The sequence below is a fragment of the Lactuca virosa genome, chromosome 2 (genome assembly GCF_052849685.1).
Source record: "Lactuca virosa cultivar CGN04683 chromosome 2, Lactuca_virosa_CGN04683_v6, whole genome shotgun sequence".
Classification (NCBI taxonomy): domain Eukaryota; kingdom Viridiplantae; phylum Streptophyta; class Magnoliopsida; order Asterales; family Asteraceae; genus Lactuca; species Lactuca virosa.
This window is the reverse complement of record NC_136427.1, coordinates 181015697-181043243: the sequence shown is the minus strand read 5'-3', so window position 1 is coordinate 181043243 and position 27547 is coordinate 181015697.

The following is a 27547-nucleotide window of genomic DNA, read 5'->3' as shown; positions in this document are numbered from 1 at the left end:
CCAACTCATGACAGTCTTCTTTCATAACCACTTCCAAAGTACGACCGACTGTGAATAGTTTGAATAAATCTTATTATTCTCGAACTCAAAACATGCAAAGTGAAACAATAGTAAATAATTGGTACAAGACAGTAACTTTACTTATAAATAAAACTCCTTTTATTCATCATCAAATGTTAATTACAATTTAGCTATTACAAGTTTCGGTTTATCTAATTAAAACTAATATCGTCCTTTAGCCCAATGCCCCTCCCATGCTGCAAGTGCTTAACCCTAGTCAGTCCTTTTGTGAGGGGATCTGTTGGGTTGTCCTCTGACGATATCCTCTTCATCATGTGGTGCCCATCTTCTACTTGATATCTTATGAAGTAGTATTTTTTTCGATATGTTTGGATCTTCCATGATCTCTCGGCTCCTTGGTTAAGGGAGCCGCCCCTTCATTATCGTAGAAAATTTCCACATGCTCCTTTATGGATGGAATAACTCCAAGGTCTCCGATGAAGTTTTTCAACCATATCGCCTCCTTCGCTGCTTCACTTGCTGATATGTACTCTGATTTACACGTTGAATCAGCTACAATCTCTTGCTTGGAACTTTTCCAAGTCACTGCTCCTCCATTCAGGGTGAATATCCAGCCTGACTGACAGCGGAAATTATCTCATTCGGTCTGAAAGCTTGTGTCGCTATATCCTGTTACTCTCACGTCATCATTCCCACCGAGGGTAAGGACCCAGTCTTTAGTCCTCCACAGGTACTTAAGAATGTTCTTAACCGCAGTCCAATGAGCTTTACCAGGGTTCCCTTAATATTTGCTGACCATGCTCAAAGCAAATGCCACATCAGGGCGAGTACAAGTCATAGCAAACATGATCGAACCAACTACAGAAGCATATTGTATATGACTCATTTCTGCTATCTCATCCTCTGTACTCAGACTCTGAGTCTTACTCAGTTTGGTATTGTCGTGGATAGATAAGTCACCTTTCTTGAGTTCTCCATGCTGAAACGTTTTAGCACCTTGTCCAAGTAGGTACTTTGACTAAGTCCTATTTGTCCTTTACTTTTTTTCTCAATATCCTTATCCCTAGGATATAAGCAGCTTCTCCGAGGTCCTTCATAGTGAAACACTTCCCAAGCCAAGACTTGACCTCCTGTAAGGTTGGGATGTCATTTCCTATGAGCAGTATGTCATCGATATACAATACCAGAAAGCTCACTATACTCCCACTAGCTCTGACATAAACATAGGATTCATCCTCGCTTCTCGAAAAGCCGAACGCTTTGACTTTCTCATCGAAATAAAGATTCCATCTGCGAGATTCTTGTTTCAATCCATAAAATGGATTTCTCAAGCTTACACACTCTATTAGGGTACTTTGCATTAACAAAACCCTCTGGCTGACTCATGTAAACATCTTCAGCCAACATTCCATTAAGAAAAGCAGTTTTGTCATCCATTTTCCATATTTCATAGTCATGAAATGCAGTTATAGCTTGCATAACCCTTATAGAGTTAATCTTTGCTACTAGTAACAAGGTCTCATCATAGTCAACTCCCGGAGTTTGAGTAAATCCCTTCGCAACTAGTCGCGCCTTATATGTGTGTACATTCCCATCTATGTCGGTCTTCTTCTTGAAGATCCATTTTCACCCGACTGTTTTACGGCCAGGTACATTGTCAACCAAGTTCCAAACTTGATTGTCATACATGGACTAAATCTCGCTGTCCATAGCCTCTTTCCATTTAGCATGGTTTGGCATGCGGAATTAAAGTTTGCACAATGAACATGGTGATTTGGGTGTTCAAGAGATGTATTGATTGTATATGGTGTTACACAAAAAGGATCTAGATCTAGACTACATAAATAACACACACTTACACACTCACTTTTACATCTCTCAAGCACACCTCTACAAGTGGTATGAACCCACTATTTATAGAGGTGTTTACATGTCTCTCTCTCACTCTCTATCTCTCATGGGTCAAAAGTCTAATGCACCACATGCAAGTGGGTTTTACAAAAGTCAAACAATTACAAAGTCAATCATGAATAACTTTGCACCCCAACATTCTCCCCCTCAAAGTTAGGAATGAATGACCCACTTCAAATCTTCCAAAATCGAGCAACTACGCGACCCGAGCCTCAAGCGTGACACATGTCGAAACGAACTTCAATCTTCAATTCTTCCATGATTCTTCAATTTGGGCTCTAGGATGTGAAACCATACAAACCGAGCAGCAACGAATGATTAACTCCAAATAATCACCCAAAAGTTGCGCATAAAAACACATGCCAAAAATCTTCAATAAAACCAAAACCCATTTCGAAAATAAATCATTTCCGAACTTCCAATTGCATCATTTCGTAAGCTTCAAAACTTCAAGATCACTTCGGTCTTCAAATCCGCGTAATATGAAAAATTCAAGTTCGAATTTCCATATAAAACTTCTCCCCCTTTTTATAATCGAAATTTGATTATAAAACTCCCAAGGAAAAAGAACGTGCTCTATTCGGAATTTTTCGTGTCAAAACTCCCCCTTAACATGTGGCATAAACTTTGTGCTTTAATCTGGAAAACCCAAAAAATATTCAATTTTTAGCTTCGTTCATGGATTGCCTTTGACAAAATTTCTCAAAAATGGGTAGAAATTGTCAATTTCAAAATTCTGCAGTGACCCGGTGCGCCCAAAACAGCAAAATATGCAAAACTCTCCCCCTTTTCCAAAGCTGGGTAAAAAGCGTCAATTTCCACAAACTGCAGGGGCCTGAAATGCATTTTCTTCAATTTTCAGCAAAATTAGTCCTTTTTCGAATTTGGGTGCAAACTGCCAAACATTCGAAGCCTCAGGAACTATTTTCGAAAATTCTGCCATTATGCACCAAACATACGAAGAGTTGTCCCAAAAATTCGAAATTTCAGAAAATTTTCGAATTTGGGTGAAAAGTGTCAAATATTGGAAACTTCAATTAATTGTTGAGTTTGCCAAACATTCGAAATTTCAGGGGCTGGATTCGTAAATTCTGCTTTTTGATCAAAACAAACGAAGACTTTTGCCAATCATGCGAAGCCTTTTTCCAATTGACAACCATTCGAAATTTGAGGACGAAATTTGAAACTTTTCCTTCTTCTTTAATTCATACGAATCCCCCTTTATTTTTCGTACGAAATCCCAAACACCAGTGCTTACAAATCCAAACTACCCCCTTCGTATAAATCACAAACAAATACCCCTTCGTATATATTCACAAATCCTTCGTTCAAACTCCCTTATACCCCTTAGAATCAAAATCACCAATCACAGTCTTTGAAAACAATTACCCAAACCCTTTGTCTAAATTTCAAATACCCTTCGTATATTCAAAATCCAAAAACGGGGACCCTTCGTACATTAACCCAGTTCTTTCCAAATCAAAATTATCGATCATCAAGAATAAACACCCTTCGTATGCATCATCATCACCCTTCGAATATTCATCAACAGCAAACTTCATTAGCCAACATCAATTCCCAAATCTTCGTTAATTCAAGTTCTTCTTCCCCAAAATTGTTCCTGTTCTTCTTTTATAACAATTAACCCAAAATTGTACCTGTTCGATTTTGACTACACATCAACTATCAAAAACAAATTCCATAGTTCGCGTTTTCCAGTCGATTTTGAAGATACGAACTGGAGTGATACCATAAAAGTGATACTATTCACAAATCGACGCAATCGACTCCAAACCATCATTCCAGTCGATTATTGTTTTCAAGACTTAGTTGTTCAGGTCGTTTTCCAGTTCACTCCAAAATCATTGACCGATGAACAAGTAACTGATCCCAAAATCGAAAATCAAATCTTCACTATCAACAAATAACATAGATTATCGCCTCCAAAATCGAATGTCTTCCCTGTGTTATCAAACTGTTCCTTGACAACGAAACTCAATAATCGTTCACAATCAAAATCTGTCTTTGAAACTCCAATAATTGACTCTAAACTTTCGACTTTGAATCAAAACCATCTGATATCAACTTCAAAGATCAGATTGATTCACAAATCGATTTCGATTTTGACTTGATCAACAAAAACAATCGATTTTGATTTTTACTCGAGTTTGACTTTTCGAAATCATGAGGCAAGAAACATCATATTCACGAATCTACCACTGATTTTTGGATCAAATAAAGAATCTTCAACTTGTTCTTCATATCATTCAAGTGTTCTTTGAACAAATTCACCAAAATCAAAGATTCACTGTTCAATTTCTTACCCAAAACTTGATCCTCATCGATTTAGAGATAGAAGACAATAAGAATAAAATCGATTCACAAGTTTATATCCTCAAACAAATCCAAATCGATCGATAAGATTGATAAAATAAGAACGAGATTTCTGAACTAAGAACAAACAAAAAGTTGAATACGACTTACAACGAACACAGAAATCTCGACTCAATTTGTTGGGCTCAATTAAATGAACAGTAACGGATTTTCAGATTTGGGCTCAATCTTGGATTGAATGAACAATAAAAGTAATGAATCAAAATCAATTAGGCTTTGAATGATTTTCAATTGATTTAATTCTTTTGGAATTAGTTATTGAAGCTATGAACAGTAACAATACATCGAGAATTCGGATTAAGATGAATTATGGACTCAAACTTGAAGTACGAACAGTAATTGATTGTTTTTGGCCAGATTTTTATTTAAAATGAACAATTGGAAATTTAGAATTGAATCAAACAAACAAATATGAGATTTGCTTGGGCTTTGATCAACAAAAAAAATATTGGATCACAACAAATGGGTTTTTCAAGAAACATTTGATCCAACGAGTCAAACGATCACAAATCAAAAAACGCAACGCACGATTTCAATGAAATTAAGAGAGATCATAGAGAGAGACTCACCAAAATTGCTCAAATTGCGACAAAAATTGCCAAACCGAGAATCGTTCTTCAAAAATCACGTTAATCTTGAAGACCCGCTCTGATACCAATTGTAGTAACATAAGAACATGGTTTGGCATGCGGAAATAAAGTTTGCACAATGAACATGGTGATTTGGGTGTTCAAGAGATGTATTGATTGTATATGGTGTTACACAAAAAGGATCTAGATCTAGACTACATAAATAACACACACTTACACACTCACTTTTACATCTCTCAAGCACACCTCTACAACTGGTATGAACCCACTATTTATAGAGGTGTTTACATGTCTCTCTCTCACTCTCTATCTCTCATGGGTCAAAACGCTAATGCACCACATGCAAGTGGGTTTTACAAAAGTCAAACAATTACAAAGTCAATTATGAATAACTTTTCACCCCAACAGGTTCTGAATGGTCCACACACATTGGTGTGTATGAGGTCCAATAAACCTTCACCCCCTTCACAATTACCAGTGAAGGGTGACTTGGTCATCTTTCCAAGTAAACAAGATTCGAAAGTGTCATCCGACTTTAAGTCGAATGATTCCAAGACTCCATCCTTTTGGAGTTGGGCATGTCCAAGACGACAATGCCACAATCATGCTTTATCCAAATCATTGGAAGAATCAATGTGTAACACATTATTTCCTAGGTTATTTACAACATTCACAATTTCATATACACTATTTCAAGGTAATGCTTCAAAATAAAATACACCATTACAGTAAGCATTAATAGTACTGTGACACCAGTCAAATTTTGGTCAAAAATAAGTCGATCAATAATCATAATTGAGATGAACCAAGTGGTAGAGTTTGTAACAAGGTTTCCAAAAACATAAAGAACACTGAAATCCGAGTTATAACGAAGAAGTTATGCCCAATCAAAAATCCACTATAAAACCGGCAAAACACTGTTCAATGTAAAAAGTGAATTTTCGATAAAAGGCTTTTTAGCCTTAACAATCTAAATAAAAGTTGTAGAATATGTTTAACCGAAAACGTTCATAAAAAGAACGTTAAAATATGACTTCGTATGAGGAAGTTATGATTTTTCGAAGTTTCGGTTTAGCAGTAGACAGCTAAAAATTCGAAATATAAATCGATCGATATTTAGCCGACGCAACTTAAACGGGAATCGAAGGTCTCGTCAAAAGTAGCACAACGGTAAAAAGACAGACGAAAACGGACGTCAGATGAAGAAGTTATGAATTTTTAACGAAATCCCGTCCCGGACTATTTAAAATAATAATATTAAAAATATAGTCAAAACCAGCCGACAAAGTCTAAACGAAAGTCGTGGAGTATGATTTTACCTACGAGTGCATATAAAGAACGTCAAAAACGGAGCTCGTATGCGAAAGTTATGATTTTCGCAAGTTTTTGGCACAAAAATCAAGAAAATGTGGAAAACCGGGAAATTTCGCTGAGTCACTCCTCGGACACGTCACCTCGCATGCGAGGCCTCCACGTGTCATCCTCTGGTTGGACCGAGCTTCGCGTGTCGCCTTCTGATTGGACCAACTCCACGGTCCGCTGAGCTTCGGACAGCCTCGCAGGAGACACCCCACGGATGCTCCTCGGACACCCCCCTCGCATCGTGGCATCCTCCCATTGGACCGAAGGCTGGTCCTATCTGAAGCTGCCAGCAGCGAACCGCCTGACCGAGCCCTCGCCACCTGTCCGAACCGAGACACGCGTCTGCTTTCATTTGCTGCCACGTTGCTGATGAGTCACCCTTCGGCCAAACCCTCTCACCCTATATAAAGGGTGCGAGCCTTCTCGGATGGAAGCCATTTTTTCACCCCAAAACTTCCCAAAATTCACATTTTCAACCCCTCGACTTTCTCACGACCCCCCAAGGGGTCGGTATCGTGTCTAAAGCCCGAAGCAAGCCCCGGAGCCCCGGAATTCTCGAGAAGTTATCCTCTCTCCTGCCGAAACTCTGCCCGGTTTGAGCCGGTTTTTCGTCAAACAAACTCTTTTCCGGGAAACGAAACGCTGCCTGAATCACCGCTTATCAAAGTGAGCTCATACCCCTATAATTTACCTTTTCAATGGTTTTTAAATGCTTTTTAGTGGGGGGGGGGGAATACAAGTTTAACACAATAATAAATTGTGTTAATAACTGTATGTGTTAATAATCACACAAAGTGTTTCCGTATGCTTTTAAGAGTTACCAAATACTTTCAAAATGACTTGAAGCCATGTTAAATCTTTAGGGTCATGTAAAACTCCGTTAAATTTTTTGAAAAATGTTTTATAAGCTATTTCAAAGTATAAATGCCAAAATCATGTTTATATATGTATAAATATATAAATAAGATTTGAAGGGCTTAGGACTAATGAATTATCTTATATCCTTTTCCTTGTTTGGATGTGGAACTAAGGTTGTGTTATTTGTTCGAAGGTCGTTTCCTTCTTAATTATATATATATATATATATTATACATATATGAGTACAAAAGGTTACTCCTTTTGGTATTAATACCTTTGTATCAGGCTGAGCAAAGGTGTTCATCCATGAGAAACCATGCTAATCAGATAGAACATATAAATTATAATAGGTATAATTTATGATTCAAAACTAAAGATACAAGTATGATTCACGACTGTATACTTTCCAAGGAAATTACCAGAATTCATTCACCTATACCAAGATATGTATAATACTTTTAATATATGAAAAACATATTAAAGAAGAAAAGATACATCATACCGAGTTTGCATTAACAAAGGTACTATACAGAGTACCAGGGTTAGCAAACACGGGGTAATAATACATCATACCGGGTTTGCATTAAAAAAGGTACGATACAGAGTACCAGGGTTAGCAATCACGGGGTAATAATACATCGTAAATATCGTTGAAACAATAAATTTGTGAGACCCTTCACGGTGTACTTATCTAAGTACAACTTTTTAAGTCCTAAACTATTAGCCGGAATCTCTTGTAGGGAGAGCGTGAATTTGTGTATAGATCTATATGGAACTGAAAATCCCGCACCTTTGCTGTTCGCTACAGTTTGGCCGGTAGGCCTAGGGTGTCAAATATCATACCGTTCCGACGCCTGAAGAACGTCGCCGCAGGCATTTCCGTCATATTAGTATGGTTGATAGGACTCACATGGATAAAACAACGAGTGAATTACAAAGTAATATACTTCTCTTATAACAGTAAGAAAAGTTAATTACATCCCGACCAGATATACCTTCAGTAGTTCTTACTTACAGTAAAAGCTACGTATCATGAAATCAAGTATTATACGTCTGGTTTTGAACACTTAAAACCACAAGGCAGTATTATGGATAATACAACACTCTCTAGGATTAATACTAAGGTTTTTACTATAGAACAGATATAACTAAGAACACTTTTACAAATCAAACGGTTTACGGGATTAAACCACTTTTTCAAATGAAACGGTTTATGGGATTAAACCACTTATACAAAAGAAACGATTTGTGGGATTAAACCACTTATCAAATGGAACTTAGTCATTCAATCTCTGTAAACTAGTATAACATAAAAGACCTTTAGTGGTTAATTCTATAATTCCTTAGTTATTACATCAGATTTGTACATAAGTAATATCCGATTGACAGTTAAATGTGTGACTTCCGCCTTACTTCCTGTTCGTTGTTTGGTTGTGGGTTTAGGGCAGATACACCCATTTAACTGTCCATTCGATATTGTGTTATATATAATCAGTATAAACTAAGTAATTACAGAGGGAAACTATTGAGGTTATCAGTTAATCACCTCAGGAAATATAGGATTTCCTGGAGAAACCAGTGAACTTATTCAAAGAACTTAGGGTATACTTAACAGAACTAAAATACTTATGAACTCACCAGCTTAAATGTTGATCTACTCTTTTCAAATAACTTGTATTCTCAGGAATCCGGTAGACAGGTACACTCCTGAAGCTTTTGAGAAGACTACCTAGTACCGTACCGCGACTCTTGTCTTCTACTGTACCTACCTTGGTGTTTGAATGTGTAATGTTTAAACACTTATGTAAAACTTATACTTATTAATACAATGGTTGTTTGTACTTTGATTACTATATTGCATGTGTTGTGATACTTACCTAAAGTCCTCCGCCCCCGAACGATTCCGTCGTTTTGGTTTGGGGGTGTGACAAGTACCAACTTCATTATTAAACGAAAAGGTAAAACCTTGTTTGTACAAACTATGAAAGGAAATAATATTTCTTGTCATATCGTCCGAGTAATAACAATTATTCAAATCTTAATTTGAACCACTACCAAGCAATAAAGAATAAACTCCAATCTTGGTTACATGCGACATTTTCCTCTTTCCCAAGATTAAGTTTGTCTTCCCATGCTCCACATCCCTACTTCTTTTTTTTCCCTGCAAATCAGAACAAATGTGAAATCCTCAACCTGTATCAAGGACCCAAGAATTAGCATGTGATGAGTTATTAGATTGAATAGTGTAAATACCTGCAAAGGAGGGTTTGATCTTCCCATCCTTTATTTCCTGCAAGTACTTGGGGCAGCTCCATTTCCAGTGTCGTTTTTCATGACAATGGAAGCAGTCAGCATCCTTCGGATTGGAAGAGGGATTAACAGAACCAGGTTTGGTCCCACTGAATGAGGATCCATCACGAGACTTTCCCTTTCGGCTCTTGGAGGGAGCCTTCCTCTTCTTTCCCTTTCCATGTCCTATTGCCAGAACAGGGGCATAAAGTAGTAGTAGTAGTAGTAGTAAGAGTACTCACAACCGACTTACCTTTAAGGTTGCTTTCTACAGTCCTCAAAAGCCATTGAAGCTTGCTAAGAGTGACCTCCTCCTTGTTCATATGATAAGTCATATTAAACTGATCATAACAAGAAGGTAAAGAGTGTAGAATTATATCTATGGCCAACTCTTCATCAAAATTGACATTCAATTTTAGCAAGCGGTCCACATATCTCTGCATCTTCTACAAGGGGGTTGTGATGGGTTGACCATCATTCATTTTGGTTGTGATCATGGAAACAATGATCTCATACCTCTCCTACCGAGCACTTGGATGGTATATTTCCATAAAATCATGATACATTTCATAGGGATAGTAGTCCTCAGAGGACTTATGTAGCTCAGCAGTCATGGTTGCAATCATAAGACACGACACCTTTGTCGCATCCCTCTCATGAGTAGTGTGTTCAGCGATTTATTCAGGAGTAGCAGTGGTCACATCAATCTCATTTAGCTCTTTATCAAGGACATATTCTTTGTCCTCATAACGAATATTCATTCTGATGTTACGAATCCAGTCATTGAAATTTGAGCCATCGAAAATGACCCTCCCACATAGGTTCATGAGGGAGAAAGAGCCTGAAGGAATTGGTGTTGAAGCATTGTTTGGGATAGACATCTAAAAAGAAGAAGAACAAAGTTTAGATTAGATGATAATCCTTAATATCACACCTAATATGAAATATTAAGGCTAGGACCCAACACAATATTCTACAATTGCGAAGAGGGATGTCGTAATCCAATTGTAAAGTATTTAAACGTAGGTAAATGATGATTACCAATTTCCACTTTAAAAAAACAAAATAGTTTATTAAGTTTTAATTGGTTTGAAATTCCTAGATCTTTGAGATTCATTGAACTTTTCAAAGCCATGTTTAAATCTCGATTGTGCCCTTCAAGTTTGTGACTGGGATGCCGAGGATCACAAACAAGGTGTGAATAACCATGCAAACTAACATAGTATACCTAATGTTACAAATCACCTAATCAATGTGTCGGTTAACCACACGCGCTCCATTGATCTATGATTAACATCAAGTTACCCTTTGCCAAAGATTGTCAGTCCCAAATTAGTGTGCCAGTTAAGCATACACGCTCCACTAACGACTTAACAAGGTGCAAAGTGTAATTTCATGAATTAGCACCATTTTCACATTTTTCCTAAAGTAACTAAGATTGGGAATTTAATAAAAGTTTAGTTACTTTATATTTATCATTATACTTTTAATGACGGATAATTAGTGTCCTATCCTACCCGTTCGGCTAACGACCCTCCACCAGTCAAGGAAGCGGTGGGTGAGAGTGGACACCCATTAAACCACCATTTTATAGGCAATAACCTTATACCCTCCTTATAGACAGGCTTCGTGAATGAGGCCTACTAACGGTAAGACTGACTAGTCTTATATATATATGTATATATATATATATATATATATATATATATATATATTATTAAACAATAATATTATAAAGTATAAGGGTTGAATTTTGACTTTTAAAACTCTAGGGTTTGGAATTAAAGTCTCATTTAATGAGACTTTTCAAATTCCAAAACTTGATGGCAAGTTTTGAAACTTGTCAAAACTCTTCAAATCCATAACTTATGAGTTTTAATGCCTTTTAAAGAAGTGACTTTTTCTTTTCCATAACTTGAGGACAAGTTATGGAGCACATTTAAAAGTATTTAGATCACTAATTTAACTAACACAATAATCAAATAATACATACATGATCTATTCAAACTAATAAGAACAAAATAATTCATATCAAACAAATTTCATGTGATTGGCCTAATCATATAAACTAATACAAAACATGAAACTTTGACAATTATCTTTCAATTGGATGAGCATGATCACTACCATATCTTAAAAAACTTATTTTTATGATTCAAAACAGTTTGTTGTAATGATCATATCCAATTTTGGCCAAAAACATGAAATTCTACATTCTGGTCAGCTAACTCGGCGAGTTCATGAACTGGACTCGTCGAGTAGCTTCATTTCTGCATGAACTCGTCGAGTTCCCCAGTGGACTCGGCGAGTTCATCAGGCAGAGTGCAGAAAACTCAATTTTTTCAACTTTGAAAATAAGTAAGCATCAAATATAATAGAAAACAATCCTAGGCCCTGATACCACTATTGGGTTTTGAGCACTATAACACTTCCTAAGTGCACATGCAACCCTAAATGCTTTGGATCTATGTTTTCTCTAATTATATATGCATTTTCTTTTTCCAAAGACTTCACCCTAGTTAGCATACAATTGAAGCTACGTAATTAAACATAGTTTGGATGCTTGCCTCTTGAGTAGGGTAAAGTTCTTGACCATTGAAAGCTTGAGCACCTCAAGTGTGATGCCTCTAATGGTTCACAAACACCAATATGCAAAAGGAGGCTCTAAGAGAATAAGGTACTTATATCAAAATGTACGTGAAACCGATTTTGGTGTATGGAGGGTTCTATTTATAGTTGTGGGAAGTGCTAGGGTTACACTTTGTAAACCTTAATGATCCATAAGTTTCCACATTCCTATGCTCCATGGGTTTAACCTCCATGGGTTATATTATTGGTTTAGCCCATCTACATAATCATGGATCACTTAGCCCATACTATAAGAATCATTGATTTACATAATCAATCTCTCCATATTTAATTAGTCTCTTTTGACTACAAAATTAATTCCAAAATAATTCTTGGACAATACTAATTAAATAACCATATTAATATATTATACTTATAATATATTATAAAATCATAAATAACCTTATTCTCGAAAAACCATCCTATCAAATTGCATTGGTGAAGGCAACCCAAAAGTACCATGCTAACATCGGGTCAAGTACATACCAGTTATAGTTATGAGCTTAGACACTAAATCCAACATAAACAACAACTATATGTCTAGAATATAAGATATTATCATCTCACAATCACTGGTGATAAATTCAATGAAGTGATTCAAATGAGAGTGGGCTTAATCCAATACTCAAATTCTTATTTTAGGAGTACTCATGAACATTGCATCAAACATTTGCTATGTCTAAGCACTTAGACAATCTACAGGCGGATTCATGACAGTCTTAATTTACTACTTACTTCCAAATTATGATCGACTGTGGATTTTTGAATAACCTAGTTTTTCGGGAAGTAAAACATGCGAAGTGAAGCACAAGAATAACTTAATTAACTATGGTCTAAAAACTTTTGGATATAAATAAAAACACTTTTATTTAATCACCATATTAATTAGACTTTATTCATTGTATAATGTTTCGAGTAATCAACTTAATACTTGAATTAAAACATCAATCATTCCATGCTCTATGCACACACACTATGTTTATCTATGGTTCTTCCTTTGTGAAATAGATCAAATGAACGCATTTCCATTGATGCTCATTTCATAAATACAAATCCTTATCACAAGTGTAAGAATACTAAATTCTTGCCATTACTAGAATGTGTTAGAGTATAAAGTCACATGCAATGATCCTTTTGTAATGTCAAGGCACCACAGTCACAGAGACTTGGGCAATTACATTACAAAGCATTCCATTGGAGATTTACATAACAATTCCATGAAGTCTCATATTCAAAGTACATCCTTTGAACATCCTTCTAGCATAAAAGTTTCTAACTCACACATAGTTTCTTAATATCCAACTCCTACTATGGAAACATTTCCATATTGCCATATGGAAATCCATTCTTAATATAATCCTATATATTTCAGAACTACATCAATATGGTCAATCCATTACAATACTTCCAACTATCCACAAGCAACCAATCTTCAGCGAACCTCCGATTATCCTTGACAGTTGTTAACATCTTTAGTCATATCTTGTTCCAGTCCTTTTCCCTCTTAATGCCCTATGCATTTGGAAAAGTTAGAAATAATGAATATTATAGAATATGCAATAGAAGCATAGTGGATACAATTCATAATGTCTTACATAAAGACATGATACTTGACTAGTCTCTTGCTATAATATTTCCACATATAGAATTTCCTATGTTGAATTACATCAACACGTTATTCATATATGTTAATGAATAATTTCCATTAAAACTTCAATCTAAACTTTTAGATTTGAAATGAAGTATTAGTGCCCTCTCCATAAGCCTTACTATAGCGAAACAATTTCCAAACTTTGCAAGTTTGCAAATTGAAAACCTTGTTTCCTAAAAACAACATTGCCTACATGCAACACTTACTATAATTATCATGCTCCCACTAGCATAATGATTATATTCTTACTAGCATAACAATTATGCTCCCACTAGCTTTGACATGTCCCCAGAAATCAGCTAGACTTCTAGAAATCAATACCTATTGAGTTTCCTACCAAAGTTCAGATTTCTGATACGTGGTACTTTAATAAGTCTTCATCTAGACTTCTCAGGCTCATACACCTTTCATTAGATAGCTTATGTGTATCTAAACCCTTTCAGAACTTATAGCAATAAGTCTCGAATGTTCAAACTATTTTCCATTTCTCACAATTCGAACTATGAAAAGGGATGTAGTAATCATACTCGAATTTGAGAACTCAATTATCACAACTGCTAACTCTAATAACATCAATCAAATTTAAAATCTATTAGCGAACGCGTTTCCTCACAATCATTTTCATGAAGTAGAGAGAAACCTCTTGCCACATAGATTTTATGGTGTATGTATTCCTATCCATGTGAATATGTCGTTTCCAACAACTATCACAAGACAAGGTTTATGACAAATTCAAACTCATGGACTGAACTAGCTTAATATTAATTTCATGCCATTCGGCAGCACAAGGGCCTACCAGTTCTTCCAAGTTATAGATCAGCTCACCCATACAGATAAGTGTACTTTCACTGACCAAGGTGCTTTTCCTTATGCAATCAAATGAGAACTCATAGAACTCACATGCATAGCCAACTTAATTGGAATGGCAAAGAAACAAGAATATGTCAACACGATAGGTTATCAACCTCAGGTCGTGTGCTATTGATTACTAAAAAGTTTATTCTTGATTAGCTCCTAAAACTATTCAAGACCATTAAGACTCCCACTGACTTCTTGACATATAAGATTCTCTGTCAAGAAACATTTATTAACAACCAAATATTCAAGAATTAGTGTGGGTTCTTATCAATACAACACTTCATATAATTGGTCTTATTTGGTCTTTGTTTTATCTAAAACATCAATACTACCAATTTCAAATGTGCAAGAGTGAGAAAACATTTCTACTCCACATTTCATGTGGTGTCATAAACCTTCATAGAACATGTTACTCAAGGTACAACTTGAAGTAACTAGAGTATGACTCTAAAACTTGATTTTGGAACGAAGTATGATTCATCTTCTTGATTCAACCATTTCAACAATTCCCGATTCCTCTTCTTATCCATACAAATACACTAAGTTGTCCTTAGAGGATCAATTGTGATATGGTTCCATAATCATTAGAAGGATCATAAAACATGATACTAAAGTACTTTCCTTTCCTTTCAGATTGGAGAAACTTTTATCTTTCTGCCTAATTGATTCTTCTTATTTGTTCTGCTATACTTAGAAACTTTTCAAAAGTATCATAATTACACTTAATCTTGTAAGTATAATCATATTTACTGAACTAACAGTCAATCATGACAAATAGATTTTATCGTCCTTTGTGGTGGATCTGATCAGTCCACATTAATGTGTACTAGATCCTTTAGTCTTTCACTTGACTCACATATAAATGTGAACAAGGAATTAGTCTTAATTTCCCAAAGATCAAGATTCTCATACATCACACAATTCAAATCGCATGATTCCAAGTTTCTGTCCAATTGAAACTTGGGTGATCAGAATCCTTCCTCATCTAGTAAATTATTACACTACCACAATCGATATAACTAAGAATCAAATCCATTTTTCAACATTGCTAATAATAGAAATATAAACACCAATTTTCATAAATTCCATTGCAAGGAAACATGAAATAAGATAAAATCAAAATTTTATTTTATTGATAAAATGCGAAAAAAACTTGTCCTTACAACGCAAATACAAATGAAAACTATGTTTCTAAATATTCCTAAGCAATCTATCATAACTCCTAAGTAGCAGCTCAAAAATCTAATAATCGAACCATGCGACCGAAATCCATCTCTTCACGATCAGACTCAACTTACTCTTCTTTTAAGCTTCCTTCCTTTTTCTTCGATCCTACAAAACATCAAAATGTGATTAACACATCATGTAATAAGAATCTATAAATATGAACTTAATAGAGTTAGATAATGGATGTACCTGAAGTAGAGTCATACAGTTTGACTTTACGATCTCTTAGATCTCTCAGGTAGTCTGGGCAGCTTCGCTTCCAATGCCCCTTCAATTGGCAATAGAAATATATGGACTCTTTAGGGACAGCACATGGGTCTATCTCAGAACTGGCATTTATCTTTACCATATGGTCAAACGGTTTGACCTTGGTTGATCCCTTTCCATTGGGAAGAGAAACCTTTTCTGGACTACCAATGTTGCTATTGTCAAGGTCCATGGAAATTTTAGAAATAGATCCTCCAAAAAAAAATTATTGACCAGTGCGCCAAAGCATTGCTGCTTCAGCGACAATTGGCAAATACATCAGATCAATAAGGGTCACGTCGTTGTCATTCACATAGTAGTCTTTAACAAACTGACTATATGACTCAGGAAGTGACTAAAGAACCAAGTCAACAGCTAGCTTCCTTAGGAAACGACACCCAACATTCCTATTTTGTCAATGTGCGACTTCATCTTCAGGACGTGTGCACACACAAAACTTCCATCTCAGTGTTTTCGTGCCAATAGGACTTGAGTGACCTTGAACTTTTCAAGTCGACGAACACGTTGGTCAGGGAGAATTACTGGAGGAGGTGGAGGAAGTAAATTATGATTTCAAGTTCCACAAATGCACGAAGAAGGGATTGATCTTTCACCTTGATCGACATGTGGAAGATCATCTTCGGAATGAAAGCCTTTTCCAAAGGATTGAGGAAGACCATAATTGTCAGAACTAGACATCTACAAAAAGGGGAGAAATTCAAGTTAGTTGATTTAATCCTTAATATAACACCCAAATGAGATATTAAGGCTAGGACCCAACACAATAATTCACAATTCGGAAGAGGGATGTCGTAATCCAATTCGAAATTATTTTAAGGTAGGTAAATGACGATTTACCAATTCCACCAGGGAAACGGAATTTTAAACGAATTAGGTTTTAGATGAAATTCCTAGATCTTTGAGATTCATTGAACTTTTCAATGGCATGTTTAAACTCGATTATGCTCTTCAAGTTTGTGACTGGGATACCGAGGATCACAAACAAGTTGTGAATAACCATGCAAATTAGTTTGGTACTGTCGATGTCATTTAACACCCAATCAATTTGTCGGTTAAACACACAAGCTCCATTGATCAATGATAATTTACGAGACACCCATTACCAACAATATTGGTCTCATGTTACTGTGTCAGTTAACCGCACACACTCCACTAACAACCAATAAGGTGTAATGTGCAATTTCATGGGTTAGCATCAAATTCACATTTTCATAAAGTAACTAAGATTGGGGATTTTAAAAGAGTTTAGTTACTTATAATTCATTATACTTTTAATGAGGGTTTAGTGTCCTATCCTACCCGTTCGGCTAACGACCCTCCACTAGTCAAGATTACGGTGGGTAAGAGTGGATACCCAATAACGGTCATTTTACAGGTCACTTCCTTAAACTTCCCTTATAGATCAGCTTCATGAATGAGGCATACTAACGTTAAGACTAACTTTTCTTATATATATATATATATATATATATATATATATATATATATATATATATATATATATATATATATATATATATATATATATATATATATATATATATATATATATATATATATATATATATATATGTAATTAAACTTTTAATCTAATAATAGTATAAGGGTGTATTTTATACATTTAAAATACTAAGGTTTAATCTTTTAATAAATTAAACTTTTGATTTAATTAAATTTAAACCATACTATGGATTTATTAATTGCCTTTTAATTAAACACTTAATTAATTTATTAATAAAATCCATGAGGGTGTATTCTTAAACTATTCAAAAATACTAGGGTTCTAAAATTTAAGATTTCATAATTAAAACTATTTAATTAATTTTTAAATTATAAAACCATAGGGTGTAATTTAAAACTTTCCAAACTACAAGGTTAAATTTTAAATCAAAATAATCTTATCACCATCGATATTTAACCAAATCTTTTATTTTTGATAAGGATATCATTTTACCATTCAAAAAATTCAGTTTTAGGCAGTAAAAACGAATTATGGTAATTATCCTTTTCAAAATCTGATCTGAAATTCGAAAAATCTGACAGCAGACGAGTCAACTCGTCGAGTTGGGCAAGGAACTCTTCGAGTTCACCCAACTCTTCGAGTTCATACATGAACTCGTCTGGCGCTGGACAGCAAAAATCGAATTTCTTATTCTTTGGACACTTCATTATTGCAACAATTCAATTGGAAATCATCCTAGCTTTGATACCACTATGGGTTTTTGAGCATATCTACATTCCTATGTGATCATGCAACCCTAATTGTTTTGGATCTAAGTTTTCCACAAACTGAACATGCAAATAGAACACCAAAGCAATAACCCGATAACTAACTGTTGGATTAGTGTCTAAGTCCATAACTATAATTGGTATGTACTTGACCCGACTCGGCATGGTCCATTTGGGTTGCATGGCATCGGAACATTTGGATAAACCGTTTATGAGGAAAACACATTTTGTGACATATTAATATATTATAAGTTCTAATATATTAATATGAAATCATGTTATTTAATTAGTATTGATCAAGAATTAATTTGGACTTAATTTAGTGATCAAAAAGAGACTAATTAAATATATGGGGATTGATTGTGTAAATCATTCATTCTTATATATGTGGGCTTATGATCCAAGATTCCTTATGTTGGGTTTAACCCATGTGGTGATCCATGGATACTCCATGGAGGTTAAAACCCATGGAGCATAAGGAATGGGTAAAGTCATGAGTTACATGGTGTAACCCTAATAGCCACACTATATAAGAACCCCTTTAGTTCAAGATATTGGCACTAGTGATACATATGTGAGAGGGCTAGCCGATTTGAACATGTATGTCTTCTTCTCTTGGTTATTCCATATGTTGGTGATGTGTGAACCATTTGAGGTGTCACACTTGGGGCACTAGGCTCTCGAGCTACATGGAGTCAAGCTACATCAACAAGGTATGTATTTCTATCTAGTTTATTACCCAAGTATCAATGTTTTGTATGCTAGTTAGGGTAATACCTTGGATATTCATATTTGCATGTATAATAGAGAAAACATAGATCCAAGGTATTTAGGGTTGCATGTACACTTAGGAGTGTTAGAATGCTCAAAACCCTAAAGTGGTATCAGAGCCTAGGCTTGTTTTCAATTATGATGCAAATTGCTGAAAAATGCTGAAAAAGTCGAATTTCGGGCATACTGGGCACTGGACTAGCCGAGTCCACTGATGAACTCGCCGAGTCCATGAAGAAAAGCATCCTACTCGTCGAGTAGGTTCATACACTCGACGAGTAGGAGCCCCTGACAGCATATCTTCGAGTTTTTTGGCTAGAAATGGACTAGGAACATTACCATAAGCTGTCTTTTGAACCTATAAACCTGTTTTTGATGTGGTAATGTTTATTCTAATCCAATTTCAAAGATAATTGTCAATAGATTCATGTTTTGTATTAGTTTAGTGGTTAGTCTAACTACATGAAAAAGTTTAATTAAATTATCTTGTTCTTATGAGTTGCTTAGATTAATAGAAAAATTATTACAAATTGTTGTTTTCAATCCATTTTAATCTAAAAGATGATTCTAAAATGTGTTTGTGTAACTTGTCCTCAAGTTACATGAAAAGTCACATTAAAGTTTCTTAAAACTCATAAAAGTTGGCAAAGGTTACAAAATGAAGTGTCTTGTCTTCATTGAATGGTTTTATGACTCCATAACTTGTCCTCGTGTTATGGAGGTTCAAGAGTCACTTCATTAAGTAATAAAATGTGTAACCTTAATTAGTTCCATAAGTTACAAAAATAAAGAAAAGTTACATTCTTTCATTAGTTTAAAGTCTTCCATAACTTGTCCTCAAGTTATGGAACTTGAAGAGTTTTTAATTAAAACTACTTTAAACACATAAGTTATGGAATTAACTAGTTTTGAATAGTTTCAAAACTTTCCCTCAAGTTTTGGAATTTGAAAAGTTTTCTCTTATGAATACTTTAATTCCAAGTTAAGCCCTTAGAATTTTAAAAGTTAAAATTCAACCCTTATACTTTATAATATTATAAGTTAATAATATATATATATATATATATATATATATATATATATATATATATATGTATAAGAGCAAGTCAGTCTTACCGCTAGTAGGCCTCATTCACGAAGCCGGTCTATAAGGGGGTATAAGGTTACTGCCTATAAAATGGCAGTTTAATGGGTGTCCACTCTCACCCACCGCTTCCTTGACTGGTGGAGGGTCGTTAGCCAAACGGGTAGGACAAAGACTATAAGTTCTCCCTTCATTAAAAGTATTAATGATAAATACTAAGTAATTAAACCTTTTATAAATTCCCAATCTTAGTTACTTAGGAAAATGTGAATAAGGTGCTAATCCATGAAATTACACTTTGCACCTTGTATAAGTCGTTGGTGGAGCGCGTGTGGTTTACCGGCACACTAGCTTGATTTAACAAGGTAGGAAAAGGGTTTCTTAAAGTTTATCATAGGCCGGTGGAGCGTGTGTGGTTTACCGGCACATCGGTTGGGTGATAAACATTTAAGAGTACCAAGTAATTTGCATGGTTACTTCACACCTTGTTTTGCGATCCTCGGCATCCCAGTCACAAAACCTGAAGGGCACACTCGAGATTGAAACATGCCATTGAAAAGTTCAATGAATCTCAAAAGATCTAGGAGTTTCAAATCCAATTAAAAACCTAATAATTTATTTCGTTTTTCATGGTGGAAATTGGTGAATCGTCATTCACCTACCTTCAAATATTTTATAGCTTGGATTACGGCATCCCTCTTCCAAGTTATAAAAATATTGTGTTGGGTCCTAGCCTTAATATTTCATATTGGGTGTTATATTAAGGACTTTAGATCAACTATCTTGAATATCTCCCAAAAGATGTCTGGTTTAGACATTTATGATCGTCCCAAATCTCTTGAAACAAGCTTTCCTAAATGAAGATGATGTCCCATGGAAATCATACTTCTTTCACCTCATCCAATTATTCTCCATAACCCACAAGTTCTTGAAAAATTTAAGGTCACTCAATCCCTATTGGCAAGCAAAGGTCTATGTGTGATCACATCTTGGAGATGTAGTCACATATTGACAAGCCGGGAGAGTTGGGTGTCAAAGTCTTGAGAAAGTTGGTGGCTCAACTACTTTCTAACTCACATAGTGAGTTCCTTTGGGACTCCTATGAAACAGACTATGACAAGACCTTTAATGATCTTATCTATTTGCTAAGATCAACTTCCTAAAACTTTATGGACATTGACAATGATGACATTGAATATCCAGTAAAGCTCTCTCTTCCCAATGGAAAGGGATCGGCCATAGTCAACTCGGTTGACCAAATGGTAAAGAGAGAGGCTAAGTCTGAGATAGTCATATTATCAAGAGCCCATAGGTATCTATTGCCAAAGGAAGGAGCATTGGTTGCGAAGCTGCCAAATTTACCTAAGGATGTTAAAGTCAATAAGTTTGACTCTACTTTAGGTAAAGTCCATTGTCTAACTCTGTTAAGCTCCTATTTGGAGATTCTATTACATAATGTGACTGTGTCACATGGTGATGTTATAAGAATCAAAGAAAAGAGAGAAAGCTTAAATGAAGTATATGATGCTTCTGATCGCGAAGATGGATTTCGATCGCATCAGAATTTTGAAGCTGTTACTTAGGAGTTATGACACATTGCTTAGGAATAGATAACAACAAGGTTTTCATATGGATGGTAAGGATAAGTTTTTCCGCAAAGTTTTAAAATAAAAGGAAATTTTTTATTTTATTTATTTTAAGTATCCTTACAATGGCATTTGTGAAAAATTGTTGTTTACATGTTTCCATTGATAGAAATATTGGAAAATGGATTTGATTCTTTCATTTGTGGTAGTGTCTAAATTTACCATATAAGGAAAGATTATCATCACCCAAGTTTCAGTTGGATAGAAACTTGGAATCATGCAACTTGTATAGCATGATGAATGAGAACTTTCAAGCATTAGAAAAAATTAAGACTAACTACTGGTTCTCATGGATGTGTGAGTCAAGTAAAGGACTAAGGGATCGAGTACACATTCTTGTGCACTGGTTAAGTCCACCACAAAAGATCGATAAGACTATTCGTGATAATTTACTATAGCTCAGTAAATATGGTTATACTTACAAGCTTAAGTGTAATTCTGAGACATTGGAAAAGGTTCCAATGTATGGCAGAGCGAATAAGAAGAATCAACTTAGGCAGAAAGATAAAAGCTTCTCCAATCTGAAAAGATGGGAGAGTACTTTAGTATCATGTTTTAAGACCATCTTAATGATTTTGAGACCTTATCACAATTCATCCTCTAAGTGCATTCTGATAGTTAAGAAGAGGAGTTATGAATTGTTGAAGTGGTTAAATCAAGAAGATGATTCATACTTCGTTCCAAAAACAATTCTTAGAGTTATACTCTATGACTGTAACCTGAGTGACATGTCTTAAAGAAGGTTTAAAACACTTGTCAAATGTAAGAGTAAAAGTTTTCTACTCTTGTACATTTGAAATTGGTAAGTTGTGATGTTTTGGATAAAACAAAGACCAACTAAGGCCAATTGTGTGAAGTATTTGTCTTGATAAAGAATCCGCACTATATCTTGAATATTTGACAAGATAGTCTTATATGTCAAGAGGACAGTGGGAGTCTTAAAGATCCTGAAAAGAATTTCAAGATCTGATCAAGAATAAAAACCTGTAGTTTAACACTATCACACGACGTGAGGTTTATAACCTATCGTATTGACATACTTTATTTATGTGCCCATTCCAGTTAAAGTTGGCTTTGCATATGAGTTCTTAGAGTTATCAATTGGTTGCATAAGAACTTGGAAGCAATGGTAGGCCCTTGAGTTGCCAGATGGCAAGAAATTAAGATTGAGTTCAGTCCATATGAGTTTGGATTTGTCATTATCTTTGTCTTGTGACTATGGCTTTGACAATTCACATGGATAAGAACACATACACCATAAAATCTAAGGGTCATAAGGTTTCTCTCCGATTCATGCAAATGATGGTGAGGAAACACTTCCACCAAGTAGATTTGAAGCAGTGGCAAAGGTCTAAACAATCGAGACTATGATTATGGCATCCCTTTTCATAGCTCTTAAAATTGTTTAGACACACCTATGAGCTATCTAAGATAAGGTGTATGATATTGATAAAGTTTTATCAAAGCAATCTAGTATCAGAAATCTGAACTTTGGTAAGAAAGTCAATAAAGTATTGATTTTTCTAGAAGTTTAGCTGATTTCTGAGTACATGTCAAAGTTAGTGGGAGCATAAGAGTTATGCTAATAATCATCATGTTAGTGGGAGCATGATAATTATGATAAAGGTTGCAAGTTAGCAATGTTAATTATAGAAAACAAAGTTTCAATTGGGAAAAAGTTGTTTTGCTATAATTAAGGGAGAGGAAAATATACTTCACTTCAGTTCTAAAATCTTAGATTGAGGTTTTAATCATATTTAGTCAAAGATATATATATATAAATTTCATGTTGGAATGGCTCAACATAAGGAAATTCTATATATGGGTCTATTATTTGCGTTCTAAAATTCGATTATGATTACGGCATCCCTTTTCATAATCTGAATTATGAGAACTTGGCAAATTGAAATGGAGATATTATAGCAAAAGACTGGTTCAGTCTTTATGTGAGACATCATGAATCGTGTCCCATATGCTTCGGATATAGGATCGATTGCATGTGCTATAATATTCATCCTTTCTAAATTTTCCAAATGCCCAGAGGCATTAAGAAGGGAAAAGGTCTAGAATTGGACATGACTAAAATGATTAAGCAATTGTCATATTCTGAAAAGAGGCAACTCTTGGAAGTATAGTGTTAACTCTCGGGGACAGTTGGAAGTATAGTGTTAACTTTTTGGAAGGACCATATTGACATATTCTGAAAAGAGGCAACTCTTGTTCAGAAATGATAGTCAAAATGGGAACATGGAAATGCTTCCATAGGTGGAAGTTATTCAATTTGTGTAAAGATAGAAAAACTTAATGCAAGAAAGATGTTTCCATGGAGTTGCTCTCCATTGGAATACTCTGTAATGTATGTTGACAAGTCTTTGTGACTGTGTGCATAAACATTACAAGAGGATCATGCATATAAGTTTAAAAATCTATCAGATTTCGGTAAATGATAGGAATTTGGAATTCTTACATTTTCGATAAGGATTTGGGAGTGTGAAAAGAGAATCATTGAAATTATGTTCAATCGATCTAGTTCACAAAGTAAAGATCATAGACAAACTTAGTATGCATACTTGGTGTATGGCATGACTAGTGTTTAGAAAAACATAGTGTACATGCTTGGAGCATGGGACAACTAGTGTTTTAATTCAAGTATAAAGTTGATAAAAACCGAAACAATGAATAATGAGTAATCAGTATGGTGATAAATAAAAAGTGTTCTGTTTATATTCATAGGTTTTGATACCATACTAGATTCAATTATTCTTGTGTTTCATTTTGCATGTTTTGACTTCCAGAATAAACTAGGTCACTCTTCCCGAATGACTAAGTTATTCAAACCATCAACAGTCGGTCATATGTTGGAAGTAGATATGAATCAAGACTGTCATGAGTTGGTTTGTAAATGTCTAAGATGTTGGACATAGCAAAGAGGTGCTACAACACTCATGGGTACTCATAAGTTCTGAGTATTGGATTCAACCTGCGCTCATTTGAATCACTTCATGGATTTTATCACGAGTGATCATGAGACGATAATATCTTATATTCTTCAAACCTAGAGATATGAGTTGTTACTATAAGTTGGTTGTACATTGATTGCGCGAAAACGCATTGGTAACTCGATGTTATAAAACGTACTTTTGTGTACGATTAAACAAGTAGTAGAACAAGCCATATGAGTCGACGTTTATCCATTCCGTTTACCTTCAGGATAAAAGCGATATCTGTGGGCCCCTCGATGATTTGGTGATGACAAATGTAAGTGCTCGGCCGGGCCTGGACTGATTTGATTTGTTCAATTAGTCAGTCGTCATAAATCGGAAATCGGGAAACAACAAATGGACAGAGAGAATGATTTATAATCCATGTCTCAATCCATATGATATCTAGAATGGAGGAATATATGATCACTTATCTAATGGACAAGTCATTGACAAAGGTCAGAGTTTATCTACAAGGTCAGAGTTCAACAGCAGCTTTTGAGAGCTACGATTGCCAGTTGGTTCCTGAAGTCATACGCAATAATAGTTTTAGACTTATCCAAGTGGGAGACTGTTGGATTAGTGTCTAAGTCCATAACTGTAATTGGTATGTACTTGACCCGACTCGGCATGGTCCATTTGGGTTGCATGGCATCGGTACATTTGGATAGACCGTTTATGAGGAAAACACATTTTGTGACATATTAATATATTATAAGTTCTAATATATTAATATGAAATCATGTTATTTAATTAGTATTGATCAAGAATTAATTTGGACTTAATTTAGTGATCAAAAAGAGACTAATTGAATATATGGGGATTGATTGTGTAAATCATTCATTCTTATATATGTGGGCTTATGATCCAAGATTCCTTATGTTGGGTTTAACCCATGTGGTGATCCATGGATACTCCATGGAGGTTAAAACCCATGGAGCATAAGGAATGGGTAAAGTGATGAGTTACATGGTGTAACCCTAATAGCCACACTATATAAGAACCCCTTTAGTTCAAGATATTGGCACTAGTGATACATATGTGAGAGGGCTAGCCGATTTGAACATGTATGTCTTCTTCTCTTGGTTATTCCATGTGTTGGTGATGTTGTGTGAACCATTTGAGGTGTCACACTTGGGGCACTAGGCTCTCGAGCTACATGGAGTCAAGCTACATCAACAAGGTATGTATTTCTATATAGTTTATTACCCAAGTATCAATGTTTTGTATGCTAGTTAGGGTAATACCTTGGATATTCATATTTGCATGTATAATAGAGAAAACATAGATCCAATGTATTTAGGGTTGCATGTACACTTAGGAGTCTTAGAATGCTCAAAACCCTATACTAACATACAATTTTTGAAATTCATGTATAAAACTAGGGTTAGAAGATTACCTCACTTGTTATATAGCAATAACAAGAACACCTTGACTCTTTAAAGCTGAGTGCCTCAAGTGTTGCACCACTAATGGAGTCATAAACACCCAATGCAACAAGGATGAGTTGGAGAGACAAGGAAATTGGCTAGGGTTTCTCATAGAAGCTTGGATCTAAAATTCCTAGGGTTAAGGGGGCTTTTATAAGGCTAGGTTGCTAAGTCTTGAAGTTGGACTTGAATAAGGAAACCCTAATTCTTATCTTAAGCCCAAAGCAACCTATCGACCTCCATAAGATTCCTTGGACGAAATCTATAGGCCTTATACTATATATTTCGTCCACTCCCATCTAAGGAGTCCTTAGGCCCAGTTTCATAACTATCAATGATTTGAAAAATAGTCCCTCAATTATTAATCAGTTCCTTAAATTCTAAAATTAATTTCTAATTAATTATTAATGAATAATATGATTTCCAAATAATATATTAATCTTATAATATATTAATAAAATCATTTTGAGTACCAATTTATTATTTCAAATAATAAATTCTACTCTCTCTCCAATTGTCATCCTGTCAAGTTGCATAAGTGAAGGCAACCCAAAACGACCATGCTACTATCAAATCAAGTACATACCAATTATACTTATGGGCTTAGACACCTAATCCAACACCTCGTCCATTGCCCGACATCGGACCGTAGTCCAGAAAACATATAAACATTCATCGGGCACAGCCCGACATCGAACTGTAGTCCGGAACATACTAACATATATATACAGGCCGACATTGGTGCCTTCGACCCGTTCATATAGGAGGAAACTCACCTCGCAAAGCTGAATGTAGAATCTCACGTTAAGAAATCTCTAGCGGCTACTCTGACAACTCCCCGAGCTATCAGTACAAAATAACACCCAGTCAAAATCCCTTAATATAATCTTGAGATAAAAGTCCATTGGGCCCCTAACCTAACTAGTCCATCATTAAGGCCCAAACCCTCACCAATCACTAGTTAGCCTTTCCATGCCCACTAGTGGCCTACTAATGGCCCAATTTTCCAAAATGGGCCCAACTCCTCAAATAGGCCTTCCCTTAAGCCTAACATATTCTTTTCCTAAAAAAACTGATTTATAATGGCCCACTATGGCCCAAAATAGTGAAGTCCAAGGAATGACCCAAACTGACGCCCAAAGGACGCAAAGCCCAAATCCAGTGAGTATGTGGGGCGTACTCCTCTATACGCTAAGCGTATAGGCTACATGGCTTGTACACCCAGCGTACGGTCTTGTACGCCCAGCGTACTCCCCTGTTAAGCCATAATCTCAAAAGGAGATTAACCCCTTACGACCTAAAGCTCCAAACATAGATCTGAGTCAATTAAAGTGTCTTAACCCACAAAGT